This window comes from Oryx dammah, unplaced genomic scaffold, assembly GCF_014754425.2.
Source record: "Oryx dammah isolate SB20612 unplaced genomic scaffold, SCBI_Odam_1.1 HiC_scaffold_12, whole genome shotgun sequence".
NCBI lineage: Eukaryota > Metazoa > Chordata > Mammalia > Artiodactyla > Bovidae > Oryx > Oryx dammah.
The window spans coordinates 58,154,583-58,172,071 of record NW_024070196.1 but is presented as its reverse complement, the minus strand read 5'-3'; the positions used below and the strand labels follow the sequence as shown (position 1 = coordinate 58,172,071).

The 17,489-nt window shown below is 38.5% G+C and overlaps 1 protein-coding gene and 1 pseudogene across 2 annotated transcripts in view; one reads left to right on the top strand and one right to left on the bottom strand.

The window, feature by feature from the left end:
• MED13L (mediator complex subunit 13L) overlaps positions 1–17,489 on the bottom strand; it is a 283,774-nt gene that overhangs the window by 71,173 nt on the left and 195,112 nt on the right. The gene's annotated exons all lie outside the window — the stretch shown is intronic.
• Positions 13,236–14,263, top strand: LOC120871586 (annotated as a pseudogene).

Sequence of the window (17,489 nt, the reverse complement as noted above, 5' to 3'; positions counted from 1 at the left end):
CACCAATATAATTTTTAGCTCTTTAGAAAAGGCTCTGTATCTTTAAGATGCTTTAAGCTTTGTGCCTCTCGCGGTTGGGGGGCTGTAAGCAATTCACAAATTGTAAAAGTCCGGGGGAACCTGTCAGGCAAGTTAGAGAGCCATCAGAGAGGTTTGAGCTGAAACATTCCTTTCATATGCAGGAGACTGAAGCCCTGAATTAACATTTTTCCAGAGAATGTCAGAAGAGTGGAAAGCACAGTACAATAAAGCAGGCAGACTCTGGTTTTTGGGGTAGATGTTCAGGAAAACCCAGGGGGAACCCCTGAAGCCGGATCACGCCTTTGCGTTTTGTTGGGCTTCCTTTCTCATGACCTTTGTCACAGGCGGGATTCCTCACACAGGCTCCCAGCAAATTTCAACATACATTTTTCAGTATTTAATAAGCAAATTATTTAGAATACCGAAAAAAAAAGACAAAAATATATAAACAAGTATATATGTTGGCTTTTAAGAAATAAGTAATCTGTTCTTTTCAAGGACCATAGAAGATGTACAAAAAAGGACTGGGAACTAGGGCACAAGACAAACCCAAATTTTCAAAGAATTGATATCACACAGACTATACATTCTTTAATCATAGTGCAATTTAGTTAGAAATCAACAGTTTTTGCTTTTTTTTTTTTTAAGGTTAAAACAAAATCCCTTTGTTTGGAAACTTGAATATGCACTCCCTAAATAAATCATGGGTTTACAGAGGAAATCACAATGGAAATCACAAAACGTTTAAAACTGAATGACAACAAAAGTAATACATGTCAAAATCAGAGAGATACAGTGCTTAGAGAGTAATTTATATCCTTACATGCCTAAAAGAGGGTCTTAAAATAAATGAGATAATCCTTCAAATCAAGAAGTTGAAAGGGCAACAACAAAAAACAAGTCAACTCAATGAAACTAGAACGCTGAAAATAATGACAAAAACACAAAAACTTGAGGTAGGGGGAGAAAAGAGGTAACAAATGATTAACAAAATCAAACTTGTTCTGTGAGCACATTAAAAGAAGACAAACCACTAAGCCAACTGATCTGAGGAAGGGAAGTGGACAGATGCCTACACAGCAAGACAGGAGGGGTGCCACCACACAGTCCTGAAAACCAGAAGGAGGGACCCAAGGCACTGACCACTTGGCGGCAAGGCTAGCTGCTTACTGCAAAGGCTCTGCTGCTTCCTACACCCCTGCTGTTGGGCATGCTTTTCTTTTGTCTAGAATAGACTTTTCCCATCCTTCATCACCTAATGCCTTCTCATCTTTTCCAAGAAATCATCTTTAAAAGTCCCAGAACTGGCAAAATGCACCCAAACTACTCCATATATATCTCAGCCAAAGCCTCTCAATGCTCCTAAGTTTTACGTCTAGTTCACCTGATTAACTTTTGCGAGGACAAAAGTCAAGTTTTATCTATCATTTTGTATTCCCACACTTAACAGGGTGGAGTGGGAAGATGCTGCATTAATCACTTGAGTTTGTGATACTTTGTACCTTTCCTCTAAAATATTCTGGCATTTTATTTGGAGAGTCTGACATAACCATGGGATTCTGAGTCATGAGACAGAGAAGAACAAGAGGGAAAGGGGGAAAAGGGGGAAAAAAAAGAAACCCTGTAATTTTCCAGTCAAGAATACATTAGGGGAAACCTACCCCAGTCTTGGGAATCTCTGACAATCTCTCTCTGGTCTTCTAAAGGGAATCTGCTTGGGGGTATCACTGACAGCTGTGGAATATAATATGGTATTGCTCTCATTGGGACCCAAGATAGTGTATATTTTGCACATCTCACCTACATTTCTATAACTCCACATGATTTCCTACTCTCTCACTCTCCTTAAATCCCATCTTTCAAAGTCCAATATCACTTCTACCTTTTCCATATAAGTTCTTTTATATGGCCTTATACAAAAGGCCTTCTCATATAAGCTCTTTTCACAGAGACCTCTTTATTCTCTGCCACTAAGAGTATTTACCTCTTGTTTGTACCCATATTATCAAAAGAACTCATTTAATAAACAAGTATTTACTAAGCACATCTATCTATCTTGTATCAAACACTATGCTGGACTTAGCCATGTAGAAATAAGACCAGAATCAGCCCTTGGGTATTTTATGTTTTTTAAGCAAAGCACCAAAAAACTTTAAAAGGGAATATAAATTTGAAGACTAAGAAATTCTGGTAGGATGCCCTCAGTTAAAATTGGGTACTTGAATGTGAGAGTTCTCAAGAAAGGGCCCATATCATTACATGATGCTTCAGGCAAGAATTCTGGAGTGAGATGCCATTCCCTCCTCCAGAGGATCTTCTAGACCCAGGGATCAAGCCCATGTCTCCTGCATTACAGGCAGATTCTTTACTGCTGGGCCACTGGGGAAGCCCATCCAATGATTCCATCATCCAATTTATTTCTTTCACAACACTTTGTCATAATTTGCAATTGGTTATTTTGATGGTCTCCCTCATCATAAAATAAGCTCCCCCAAAGGGGGAATCATGTCTGTCCCACTGCCCTCTGAATCCTCAGCACCTAGACATATAACACTTAGTAGTCACTGCATAGCTAAATGCAGTTTTAGTCATAACCAAAGAGTAAATTACTTTTCTTTTAGCAAGTTCCATCACTAGGAGAACAAGAAAAACTGATGTGTACAATGAATATTTTTTAAGTGGGAAGATTAATTATTATTAATAGAAGGGGAATGTAATTTCCAGTGATAGGAAAAAAAACAACTTAAAAAACTGTTTACTTGGCAAATATAAGGGGTTGGTGTAGGTTGCATCTGTGTTGTTGAGAAAAGACCTGCAAAAATGCAAAAAAGGAAGAACTATCTTCCAGATCATTTTACTCTTAGAATATTCTAAATCTTAAGAACAATTTTTTTTCACTTCTTACACTGAGTTTTCAGAATGCAAGTATTACATGTGCTTTCAAAATGCATTATGAATATTAATAAACTCCTGTTCTTTTCAGGGTGTAAAAGTGTTTTGATAACAGATTCACAAAGCAGAATGCATTTAGATAATTTCACCTAAATGCTTTTTGTGTTATGAACTTATTATCTTAAAATTTTCCAAGTTGTCATTAACCAAATCTCTTGCAAGAGGTAATTTGCCTCACTCTATAGATCCTCGTTTGGGAATATTTTGCTAATGTTACTTTATCATTTTCTTTTCTTAAAAATATACCATTTACTTTGTCAGCCTTCACAAAGACTACGGTGAATCCTTTGCTCATTGGCATACTGACCTTTCTCTTATTGAACAGTTCTTAACTTTCAACTCCTTTTTACAAGATGGTGACATTATAACAGTGAAATAAGAGTTGATCAAATTATTTTATAAAATCCTGAGATCCTTTCACCATTTCATGTATCTTCTCTTTAAATTAGACGTTAAACCTGATTACAAAGGCAATGAAAATGTCCTGAAAAGTTAATGGCACATAATTTAAAAAACAAAAAACGCAAGTACTTGCATTATAACTGTTAAATTATCAAGTACAACTTTATGAATAATCGCCCTGCTAAAAAACAGTTAACCAATTAAATTGTTTGAATACAAAATTGCCTCAATGAACAATTTTTCTTCACAAAGATATATATATATGTAATGCACAAGTATATATGTAATACATATATACCTGTACATAAATTTATAAATATACACACATGCACATGTACATGAGAAATTAAACCAGTGAGCTCTATGACCATTCCCTTCTACCCTGCCAAACCTCAAAGCCAAGTTGGTCCTTGGCAGTAAATTCAGCCCGGAAGTGGTGCAGTAATTCTTCCCCATCACAAGGTGCTGCTCCTGGTCTTGCAGTGGTAACAGAGCAGCAGCACCTCTTGCACTGATGCAAAAACAGTGGCCCAGTGGCCTAAAAGACTGAATGTTCCTCTCTGGGTACCTCACTAGGAACAGATGACAGTGTGGAGACTCTGACTCAGTGTATCTTTGATCCAAAGGCAGGAAGAGTGTGACAGGTTCTCATCCTGATGGTACAAACTATATAAGGTAATTTTCAAGTTGCCAAAATTGACATAAGAGTTACTCTAGTCAGTGAAGTGTGCTTGAAGAAGCTGGTATACACAATATTTGAGGAGACTTATAAAAGTTGTCTTATTTAAAATCTCTCTTGAGGTTACTAAACTAAGCCAGATTATCTAGTCTCAATCGCTGGACAACGATTAGAAAATTCAATGGGAGTGTGGCTGGCAGAGAATACAGATGAAAGTGACATTTATATTAGGGAACTCATGACTACTACAGCACTTTTACTAATGGAAATCCACTCCAGTACTATTGCCTGGAAAATCCCATGGACAGAGGAGCCTGGCAGGCTACAGTCCATGGGGTCGCAAAGAGTTGGACACGACTGAGCGACTTCACTTAAGACATGCTTCGATTCTTTTCTCTTTTATTAAGTATAAAACAAAACCTTTAATCCATTTTTTTTGGTTACTTTAAAAGATAGTAACAAAGTGGGGGAAGGGGAGAAGGGTAGAGTAATGGAAGGGTATAGGGAACCACAGACATTTTCTACCATTTTTCTCATTAAATATTGATACCAATTGGGCATTATATATTGCTAAGAAAAAGGCTGAACTGACACTAAAATAGCTAAGACTTTATATATATATATATGTTTGAGATAATAAACCAGCCTTGCTCTGTTGCTCCTTACTGCTAAATTGAAATGCTATTTCTTCCCAAAGTACAAAATACATGTGAATGGTACATCTTAAAATCAGTGACTGTTTGCTTATTTTACACAAACGTCCAACCACTATGACAGATTCTGCTGCTGCAGGAGGAGCCTGAGTGGCAGACATGGTGGAGTTCTTGCCAGCTTGAAAGAAACATAGGGACAGACCTCTGACATCTGTCTAGATTCCCACAAGCAGCTCACAGTGGGAGAAATGACCTGCCAGAAAGCATAAAGCAGATGGGAATTCCACTATGGTGCCATTCATCAGGTGAACAATAGTAAGTAGGACTTTACCTATGTGATCAAACAAAAAAACAAAAAGAGAGAGAGAGGATAAAAATAGAAAGAAAATTATTAATGAATAAGTACTAGGTAAACAGGGCTTCCCAGGTGGCTCAGTGGTAATGAATCTGCCTGCCAAGCAGGAGACTGGGGTCAGGTCCCTGGAGAAGGAAATGACAAACCTCTCCAGTATTCTTGCCTGGGAAATTCAATGGACAGAGGAGCCTGGTGGGCTACAGTCCCTGGGGTCACAAAAAGTCTGACATGACTTAGCAACTCAACAGCAAGAGCAGCAGCCAGGTATATAGCCTTTCTGCTGTCACAGAATGTTATTTTTCCATACTCCACTACACTTTCCATCACTTATGAGTATCAACCCTCACTATTTTTTCCTGCCTCATTATATTGATCATATGATCAATACCTTAAATACTTGATCATATATTGATCATACCGTAAATACTTCCAGAACAAGATGAAGCAGGTAAGAGAGACAAGGATCCATGTTGAGATTTTGTTTCTCTCTCATACCCCAACTCTATTTAAGAAACTGATAGTGCTACAGAGTTAAGTTATAGTATGTATGTAACAGGAGCTAATACATAAAGAAACAGTATGATGAAATTATTTTATGTGTCTACTTACAGTGACACTTTTAGTCACATTTTAAAGACATTCTCTACAATAAACAAAGCAAGAGAAACATCTAACTTCTTATATCGCTCTATTTCACATCTAGCAGCTGACACTCAATGTGGCTTGGCAAGTTCTTTAAAGGCTTTCCAACATTTGGCATTAGCCAACCAGAGAGCAGAGTCTTTTATAATCAGCACTGCTGCAAAATGTCTCACTCACCAGTACTCAAAGGAGGTCACAGATTTCCCAGCTAAAGGAAAATAAAATTGGAGCTGACACTTACTTGGTAGAATGCTGTTATCAGCGAGAATTTATCCTCCATACTCTTCCCATGCCACAGGCCTACACCGGAAGCTACGTTTTCCTTTTCTTTAATCAAAACACAGTGCAGCCTTTAATCGCCAGCACTGCTTGCCATCCCAACTCCCCTATCCCAAACACAAGAAAAATAAATCTGCTGCTTAGAACCAACAAAAATAAACATAAGATGCTTCTACATTTTTCTCACAATCTACTTAAGACTATGAAGTCAAAGAGAGCTACAAGTTTTGTAATATGTTTAACAAATTCCAAACAGAATTAACTTTGATTCTTGACAGTTAAAACAATTTCTCCTAAAATTCAGCAGTGATGATATACAAAGAAAAGTAGATATTGGAACTAACAGAGTCGCTAGTTGCTGTAAATAAGGATGGCATTAGCATCTCACTTAAGAGTAACAGAAAACACAAGATCCTTCAGGTGATGGATGGAGCACCTAAAAAGTTAGTGTATACTCGAGACATCCAGTAGTATTCATTCTTCAAACTAGTCTACTATATACAGTAGCTACATAAGCAGTTATTTAATGACAGTGATTTCAAAAAGATCACTTTTAGTTACTTTCTTGATAATCTGTTATGAAGGAGGTAAGTGCAGAACAGGAAGACCAGCTGGAAGGCTGGTTTAGAGAAGGCATGGTTGAGAGTAGATTGGCAGCAGTGAAGACTTAGGGGGGACATGGATTCAAAATCTACTTCAAAAATGTGGCCAACAGCACATGTAGACAGGCACACTATGAAGGAAGTGGATGCACCAGTAGGAAGGAGGTAAGATTGAGATAGCACATGTGAAAGACGTTCGCTTAACGATAGCAGTTAAAGCCAAGGGGACGAGTGAAAGCAGGCAGGTCTGAGTTTGAAAGAGTCCAGATACAGAAAAAGTAACGCAACTCAACTTCTGTTCTGACATTCTCAGGTTCTTCCATGGGGGGATGGAGGGAGTAGGGGAAAGGCTACTGTGTTTTTAGTAAGACAGTATGTGCAGCATGTTTTAATGATCTTTCTCCAAACAACAGGTAAAGAGAAAATAGAAAGTTTTGACGAGAGAAGCTCCCCCATACTCTGCCTGCACATACTCACTCCAATTTAGGAATTAATGGATTTAACTGAATCAAACTAATCCATTCAAATTTTCTCCTTTCAAAACCACCTTTAAAAAAAGATATATTACTAAGTTTAGTAATAAAATTAACTGAAAACAAATAACGAAGTTATAAACTACTATTTGATTATGCTAATAAAAGTGAGGGAGAAATGTGTTAGATATCGCTTTTCTATAGATCAGGCTGGGTCACCCACTCAAAACACAAGACTCCATCACATCTGGCACTCTCTCACTGAATGACTTTGACACAGTACTATTTACTGACTTTAAACATACTCAGGACTGGAAACTACCTAAACTCCAATCAAGAATAGAAGGGATAAATCAACCGGGGCATAGTCACACAATGGAGTACTCTACGGCAATCAGAATAAGTGATCTACAACTGCACATACAACCTGAATAATTAAAACAATGTGGACCAAGAGAAGACAGAAACAAAAAGATATCTATGTAGGATTCTATTTATATGAAATGTGAAGACACATTAAACTGCTGGAACAAGTGCTTATGCTTGGGAGGGGAGAGGCAGTGACTGGAAAGGAGAATGAGGGAGGTTTTCAGGCTGCTAGTAACATCTATTTCTTGTGCAGGAGCAGGGGTGGGTGTGGGTGTCTGTGTGTGTGCTAGTAACATCTATTTCTTGTGCAGGAGCAGAGGGGTGTGTGTGTGTGTGTGTGTGTCTGTGTGTGTCTGTGTCTGTGTGTCTGTGTCTGTCTGTGTGTGTACACGTGCGCACATTTGTGTTAGGTGCTCAGTTATGTCTGACTCTTTGCAACCCCATGGACTGTATGGACTCAATTTGGAAAAACTCACTGAACTTTATACACTTGTGATATATGTACTTTTTGTACTGTATATTATATACATCAATAAAAAGTTATAAACATGAAATATGAAAGATATATAGCAAAATGTTAACTTTCTGGACCTCATCAGGTTAAATGAGTTGTAAAAGCATGAGTATTTATCTTATTGACTATGATAAATAGAATAATGATTTCCCAAATATGCTTGTGTTCTAATCTCCAGTACCTGTGACTATGTTATGCTATACAGCCAGGGGGAATTAAGGCTACAGGTGATTAAGGTTACTAATCAAATAACCTTAAAATAGGGAGATTATCTGGGATTATCCAGTGCGGCCAATGTAATTACAAGAGTCTTTAATTTATTGTTCAAAGAGGCAGAAGAGTCAAGGTCAGAAAGACCCAACAAGCCACCACTGGCTTTGACAACAGAAGGGACTCACAAACCAAGGAATGTGGGCAGCCTCTGAAAGCTGGAAAATGCAAAGAAACAGATTTGCCCTGAAGGTGTCCAAGAAGGAATTCAACCGTGCCGACATCTTGGTTTTACTCTAGTGAGACCCATTTCAGACTTCTGATTTACAGAACTGAAAAGATAATAAACCTGTAAATAGAATGTTCAGTTTAATTTTGGATGCCACATTTTAAAAGGATATTAAGTAAACTGGAGCACACTCAAAAGAAAATAACCAAAAGCACTTAAAACCACCCAACATGACAATAATTGAAGGAAATGGAGATATTTAACAAAGAGATAAGACAACCTAGGGAAGAGATACCAACAATGAAACACAAGCCACCGTCAAGCATAAAATGTTATGAAACCTATTTTGTTTAATATGATATTTTACAATTATTGCTGCAACAGTATGTGCTGTCCTCAACTGTGGCAAATATCAATTTCACACACTGGTCAAAATTTCATGGTATACCAGAGAACTCAGGTACAGTGGTCAAGCACCACTGATAAAGACACTACAGAAAAACAGATTTCAATTCAATATAAAGACTTTCTAACTGGCTTTTTTTAAATAAAAAATGGCTTACAAGAAGGGTAATATGTTTGCTTCCCTGGTGGCTCAGATGGTAAAAAATCTGCCTTCAATGCAGGAGACCTGGGTTTGATCCCTGGGTTGGGAAGATCCCCTGGAGAAGGGAAAGGCTACCCATTCCAGTATTCTGGCCTGGAAAATTCCATGGACTATTCCACAGGGTTGCAAAGAGTCGGACACGACTGAGCGACTTTCACCATTATGTCTGCTCTACCTAATGGTGTGGTGGAGGAAATTCAAGCATACTGAAAAGGGAAAGGAATAGGATGTTCTTCAGTGCTGCCTTCAATCCTCAGATTCTGATAATTCTACAATTTGATTCTCAGGTAAGTTGTGCCTATTTTAAAATATCCCATATGGGATGATTACTCAGAAGCAGAATACTGAAAGGCAAAGCACATCAAATTATAAGGGAAAGATGTATTGAGACAGGATAAAGAGAAGTATCTTGAAGACACCATTCCTGAAGCTTGAAATGTATACTGCTAGTGAAGTCACAAATACAAACTTTAAAAAAAATTTTTTTTAACTCAAGTATAGTTGATTTACAATGTTGTGTTAGTTTTATGTGTCCAGCAAAGTGGTCCAGCTACATATGTTTCTTTTTCAAATTCTTTTCCATTATAGGCTATTACAAGATCCTGAATATAGTACAGTTCCCTGTGCTAGACAGTAGGTCCTTGTTGTTTATGTATTTTATATATAGTGGTATGTACATGTTAACCCCAAACCCCTATGAATTCTCAATCCAGTCAGCCAAACCAAACTGTTCTGCTCTCCTTTTGTTACCAGAATTACTTTTTGAAAGCAGAGCTTACATGAATACCTATTTATAAAAGGAACATTATAACAGAGGTGAATAAACACAGATTTATTCTCCCTGGAGAGGAGACATGAGGCTGATGCGATAACCTTCAAGAACAGCATCCTGTCAGACTGGAATATCAGCTTGTGAGTCAGAATGAGAAAAATCAGTATCATTTGAATAGAAAGTTATACAAAAAAAAAGAAAACTTTCACTGGCGATAGTGCCATTACACTGCTTACCCTCAAAAGCTGACATCTCAGTTCAATTCTCCCAAGGATAAAGGGTTGTATTTACCCTGTTGCAGGTGTATTAGTTGCTCGGTCGTGTCCAACTCTCTCGGAAGCGTCCAACTCTTTGCAACCCCATAGACTGTAGCTCCCCAGGCTCCTCTGTCTATGGAATTCTCTAGGCAAGAATACTGGAGTGGGTTGCCATTTCCTTCTCCAAGGGATCTTTTCGACCCAGGGATCAAACCCTGGTCTCCTAAACTGCAGGCAGATTCTTTACCATCTGAGCTACCAGGGAAGCCCATTTACCCTGTTAGCCAAAGTCCATCTTGAACAATGTACTCACAGAACGTAAACTTTTAAATTTCTTATTCAGTAACAACTCCTATGCCTGGGGTTATCACTGGTAAGAGTTCTCAGAAATAGTCTTTCCCTGGAGATACTTTCAGCGACCCTGGAAGAATTACCACCTTAAAACTCAATGGATGGTTCCATCCCTCTCCCCTTTTAATCATTATACACTGAATCCCCTCTGCATCAATTAAGCACACAATAGAGTGCAGTACATAAAACCACAATAAGCAATACAGAAAAAAGGATTAAAGCCATGAAAAATGTATTAATTTATTCTATGCAATGCACTTGTAATTCTCCCACTTTCAGTCAAGATCACAGTACAGTTTAATAGTCTGGTTCAGGGACCAATTAATCCTTTTATATTTAAATCAATCACTGACTCCTCTCCGAATAATTTAGCTTCTACATGCTGCCTCCCATTTGATGTCTTTGGGGAAAGAGCACAGTTAACACTATGTGGCACATTAATCATGTTTGGTAATAGAAAAAGAAATGCATTACCAGAGAAATCTCTTACGGAAAGCAGAACATGCTCTAAAACATGTTAGCATAATCAGTGTAAGTGTCGTCATTTTCTTAATTAAAGCAGGCAAGTTAAACCTGGAGCCAAGAACACACCCTTCATCTGCCTTTTCGAGGTATGTGTAATGCATGTATATGTTTATTTTGATTATGTATAAAATATATATCCAGGCACAAAACCACTCTATACAGCCCCTCCCCCAACTGCTATCAGATTGCTCTCTTCCCTTCCAACCAAAATCGGAATGACTTGATGCTCAAACAATGGGAAAGGGGAGAAGTAAAAGAAAAGCGTGTATCTGATTCAAACTTGTTTGTGTTTGGCACCATGCCACAAAGCTCTGTCCTCTTCCCTGAATAACTCTGAAGCCTAATTAACAGGGTTAATCCAATGCCATAGTCATGTGTTGCCTAAGTTCCTTACCACTGTATGTAAAGAAGCTGTCCGTATTTAAGAATATTTTCTCTAAATAAATGTGTCAAGAAAGCATTAAGAGTTCATGTGACTTAGAATTCTACTTACTTTGACCAACAGCAAGAGAAGGAAGTGTGCTTTTTCTTTCTGTGCCTGGATCTTACTTGCCACAAGAATAATTTTGTATTCTAGTGGCCACACCATGCACTGCAAATGCAGGGTTTAGTTTCAGAAGTTCCAAAGCAAATGTAAGTACTTTTCAAATGGTTCATAAGTGAGTATTTTCAAAAAATTTTAACCGATTAACTCTGGATATAGATCCAGAAGTGAAAAAAAGTGGAGTCTGTATCTTGGCATAATCTAAATGCAGTGCTGACTCAGGAGCTCTGCCAGTTCCAACAGTTCCCGAGAGGAAAGCACACAGTCAGTGTTAGCTCTGTATCCACTTCACACCAACACAGAGAAATCAAACGGCAAAAGTGTAAGAGCAGGTCTATGATACTAGTAGGAGGAATAATTATAAAAGAGGCCATGATATACGTGGTAATCTGAACTTGAAGAGCACACCCTGTCTACAGAAAGAAATTCAAAAGCCTGACTACATTAACTGTCACACTGAAGACTTACTTCGCTGGCTATGTGAACTGTGACAATCTCTGAGACTCTATTTGACAACTATGACCTACAAATAAACATCAGGTGGAAAAAGAATGATTGTCATTACTCTCTAATCCTTAGAATAGTCACATCAAATAAATATTTATTAATAGAAAGAACACAAGTATTTTGTCTGTTTTTCATCTAGGAATGGAACAGAGCACTACTAATCAAGATTAAACAAGTGAACCAAAGCTCATCATCAAAAACCATCATCTTGGCCCTAGAATATGAAGTCACACCAGCCAACAAGCTACCATCAGCAGGACGTGTCTGTCTTAATTTGAGTCCATGGTGGCTGGGATTCACTCACACGCCTCTGTGTCGTTTCCTCTTGCTAAGCAAGAATTGAAAGTGCCACAGACAGGGAGGTTATAAGAGACCCTCCAGATTACTTAAAAAAGGAAATCCCAGCAGTTAAATGCAAGGGAGAAAAACCTTCTGTATGTGTTTGGGCAAAATGCACTCTTATTCTATTTCAGTGACTTTCAGATGATGAATCTCAACAGGTAAAATGCTACATACTTTCTGGATTCAGTTCAGGAGACTGATCTAAAGAAGAGCATAAAATGCTAGACAGTCTTTTCTGAACACTGGTGTACCTTTCCTTTCTCTTCTCTATTTTCAATCTAACTGTCCTAATTCTGGGCCTAGATAACACTGATACCCTCTGGCTGAGACAGCAAGTGAAAACCTTACCACATCGCCAGAGGGTTCCTTTGTCAGGTCAGGCCCCATCCGAGCTGCTCTGGACAATTCCCTCTCATCATCCTGGCAGCAGAGGTTGCACGGCTTCTACATGGGGATCACAGGTACTTCTTAAAAGCCCCAGGTGTGATAGCTTCTCTCCCTTCACCAGGCTGTGCAGACTTATGACTATGGACAGTCAGTATTGAAATCTACAGTGTGACATAAAGTATGAGGCACTGCATATTTGGTCTTCTTCTATAAATCTTATACTGAACAACATTTGACTAAAATCAAGATACCAGACTGTCAAATAAATAACCCAATAAGTATTATGACTACCAAAGAGGATTCAAGTTGAAAGTTACTATTATATCAGCAGTCATCTTTAGACAAGTTACCAGTAAAAATGGAAAAGAAGCATATTAATGCAACAAAACTATTAATGCACAAACAAGCTTTAAACCAGTCATCAATAACAAGACGTAGTAGGTAATCAATAACAATTAGGTGGTATTTCTAAGGCAGTGTATTATAAAATCTACTCTGGAAGAGATTTTCGCAGGTTTACAAAACATCTTAGTTGTAAAACTAATATTAAAATCAACCGGTGGGTCTCTGAGAGCCGAAAATTGAGAGCCTCTTCGCGCCGCGGAGACTGCACCCCGCGGCTCGGCAGCCGTCACCATGCCACAAAATGAATATATTGAGTTACACCGTAAGCGCTATGGATATCGTTTGGATTACCATGAGAAAAAGAGAAAGAAGGAAGGTCGAGAGGCTCATGAACGTTCAAAGAAGGCAAAAAAGATGATTGGACTGAAAGCTAAGCTCTACCATAAACAGCGCCATGCTGAGAAATTACAAATGAAAAAGACTATTAAGAGGCATGAAAAGAGAAACAGAAGAATGATGAAAAGACTCCACAAGGAGCAGTACCTGCATATCTACTGGACCGAGAGGGACAGTCTCGAGCTAAAGTACTTTCCAATATGATTAAACAGAAACGAAAAGAGAAAGCGGGAAAGTGGGAGGTCCCTCTGCCTAAAGTTCGTGCCCAGGGAGAAACAGAAGTATTAAAAGTTATTCGAACAGGAAAGAGAAAGAAGAAAGCCTGGAAGAGGATGGTTACTAAAGTCTGCTTTGTTGGAGATGGCTTTACTCGAAAACCACCTAAATATGAAAGATTCATTAGGCCAATGGGATTACGTTTCAAGAAGGTTCATGTAACACATCCTGAACTGAAAGCCACCTTTCGCTTGCCAATACTTGGTGTAAAGAAGAATCCCTCATCCCCACTCTATACAACTTTGGGTGTTATTACCAAAGGAACCGTCATTGAGGTGAACGTGAGCGAGTTGGGCCTTGTAACACAAGGAGGCAAAGTCATCTGGGGAAAATATGCCCAGGTTACCAATAATCCTGAAAATGATGGATGCATAAATGCAGTCTTACTGGTTTGACAACAGTTACATACAAATAACTCCTTATAATTATTGAAGACTACACACCAGTTGGGAAACCATTACTCTGATATTTCTGAATACTACCAATCAACCTTACATGTTGTCTTCAGTCAAACAAAACTATTTATTCTACTGTTTTAAAAACGAAAAAAGCCAACATTAAAATGATCTAGTTTAAAAAAATAAAATAAAATAAAATCAACCATTTTACTTTATTTATTCTCTAACATACCATGTCTAAATCAAATGATAGGCTGGTTTATAGTTCTCACACAAGGAAAAGAATTCCTGATTCTTCTCTTATTTTCAAAAGTTGAATCAGTTAATTTTAAATAGTCATTGTTACACACACACACACACAAACACACATTGACTATCTATATGAAAGGCACTTGAATTCTCCTCCACTGACTCATTAAAAAAAAAAACAACAAGAAATTGTTAACACTGTGATGCAAAATCTAAGCTAACAGCAAATAATTCTACCTCCCAAAATAACAGCAGGAATGGCTATTTAAAAGAAACTTAATATCTGCAATGCATTTATCTTATATTCCATTATCTTCTCTGATAAATGAATCTGAATAATTCAACAAATACAACTCCAATAGTACTTCATATATGAGTATTTTAACAGTATGAATGGAATAACACACAAAAATGTAACAAAATATACCTGTTCAATTCATAAGGAAATTTTTTGTTTAGGAATCTGTACTATTTTTTATTTTTAAAGATTTATTGAAGTATACTTCAATGTGTGGCTTACAATGCTGTGTTACAACAAGGTGACTCAGTTATACATAAATATATATGTGTGTGTGTGTGTGTGTATATACATATATACACTCTCGTATTCCCTATGCTATACAGTAGGACCTCATTATTCATCCATCCTACACACACTAGTTTGCACCTGCTAAAACTGTACAAAAAAGATCTTCACGACCTGGATAATTATGATGGTGTGATCACTCATCTAGAGCCAGACATCCTGGAATGTAAAGCTAGTGGAGGTGATGCAATTCCAGCTGAGCTATTTCAAATCCTGAAAGATGATGCTGTCAAAGTGCTGCACTCAATATGCCAGCAAATTTGGAAAACTCAGCAGTGGCCACAGGACTGGACAAGGTCAGTTTTCATCCCAATCCCAAAGAAAGGCAATGCCAAAGAATGCTCAAACTACCACACAATTGCACTCATCTCACGTGCTAGTAAAGGAATGCTCAAAATTCTCCAAGCCACGCTTCAGCAATACGTGAACCGTGAACTTCTGATGTTTGCTGGTTTTAGAAAAGGCAGAGGAACCAGAGATGAAATTGCCAACATCCGCTGGTTCATCAAAAAAGCAAGAGAATTCCCGAAAAACATCTATTTCTGCTTTATTGACTATGCCAAAGCCTTTGACTGTGTGGATCACAATAAACTGTGGAAAATTCTGAAAGAGATGGGAATACCAGACCACCTGACCTGCCTCTTGAGCCATCTGTATGCAGGTCAGGAAGCAACAGTTAGAACTGGACATGGAACAACAGACTGGTTCCAAATAGGAAAAGGAGTACGTCAAGGCTGTATATTGTCACCCTGCTTATTTAACTTCTATGCAGAGTACATCATGAGAAATGCTGGACTGGAAGAAACACACGATGGAATCAAGATTACTGGGAGAAATATCAATAACCTCAGATATGCAGATGACACCACCCTTATGGCAGAAAGTGAAGAGGAAAAAGCCTCTTGATGCAAGTGAAAGAGGAGAGTGAAAAAGTTGGCTTAAAGCTCAACATTCAGAAAACGAAGATCATGGCATCTGGTCCCATCACTTCATGGGAAATAGATGGGAAACAGTGGAAAACAGTGTCAGACTTTATTTTTGGGGGGCTCCAGAATCACTGCAGATGGTGACTGCAGCCATGAAATTAAAAGACGCTTACTCCTTGGAAGAAAAGTTATGACCGACCTAGAGAGCATATTCAAAAGCAGAGATGTTAGTTTGCCGACTAAGGTCCGTCTAGTCAAGGCTACGGTTTTTCCAGTAGTCATGTATGGATGTGAGAGTTGGACTGTGAAGAAAGCTGAGCGCCGAAGAATTGATGCTTTTGAACTGTGGTGTTGGAGAAGACTCTTGAGAGTCCCTTGGACTGCAAGGAGATACAACCAGTCCATTGTGAAGGAGATCAGCCCTGGGATTTCTTTGGAAGGAATGATGCTAAAGCTGAAACTCCAGTACTTTGGCCACCTCATGCGAGGAGTTGACTTATTGGAAAAGACTTTGATGCTGGGAGGGATTGGGGGCAGGAGGAGAAGGGGACGACAGAGGATGAGATGGCTGGATGGCATCACTGACTCGATGGATGTGAATCTGGGTGAACTCCGGGAGTTGGTGATGGACAGGGAGGCCTGGCGTGCTGCAATTCATGGGACCGCAAAGAGTCAGACACGACTGAGCGACTGAACTGAACTGAACTGAATCTCAAATTCTGAATCCTTTCTTCCCCAACCCCCAATCCTCTTTGGCAATCACAAGTCCGTTCTCTACGTCTGTGAGTCTGTTTCTGTTTCATAGGTATGTTCATTTGTGCTGTATTTTAGACTCCACATATAAGTGATATCATATGGTGTCTTTCTCTTTCATAAGGAAATTTTTAATAGCATAGAAAATCAGCATAATATTTCTCTTCCGTTTCCATCTGTGTACACTGAATTAAATTTTCCTTTTAAAAATAAAACTGAAAATGCATTCCTTTCCTCAGACACAGGAGGACAAGCACCCTACTGACAAGGACATAAAAAAAATTAAAGATAAAACTATTGAGCTAGCTGTTTTACAAATTTATAGAAAAATATTGAAAGGGGAGGCGGGAATCTGCTGCTTTCATTTTATTCGGTAAGTGGATTTCCTTTAGCCAACAAATCTGCCTAGCTTAGCTACATGGAACAAGTGATATGTTCTTGATAATCAATATAAATTAATATAATGTCAGTGATTAAAAACACAAAATTAAAGGAACTAGATTAAGATAATGGGGAGCGAGACGCTGACAGCAGTAACACCATCCAGAGACAGCTCAAGGATGTTCTCCAGGGTCTCTGAGCCAGTTCTAGGGATCTCACTAGTAGTGCCTGTCCCCCTCTCTCCTCTAGCAAAGTCTTCCTGATCAAACCCCAGGGCTCAATACTAGAACTCTTACCCTGTCCTTCTATCTGAATAACCTTCACATTTTATCTGAGAGACTCAACGGTTAGAAGCAGGGTTCTGGCCTCAACAATATGGAAAGGCTACACGGTGTTAAGGAAAAGGGAAGCTTAACTATAACATTTACGGAATGTGTTTTTATTCAGGGTAGTTTCTACTTGGTTTTATGAGAAACCTGCAGAACAGCTGTACTTGCAAAGATGCAT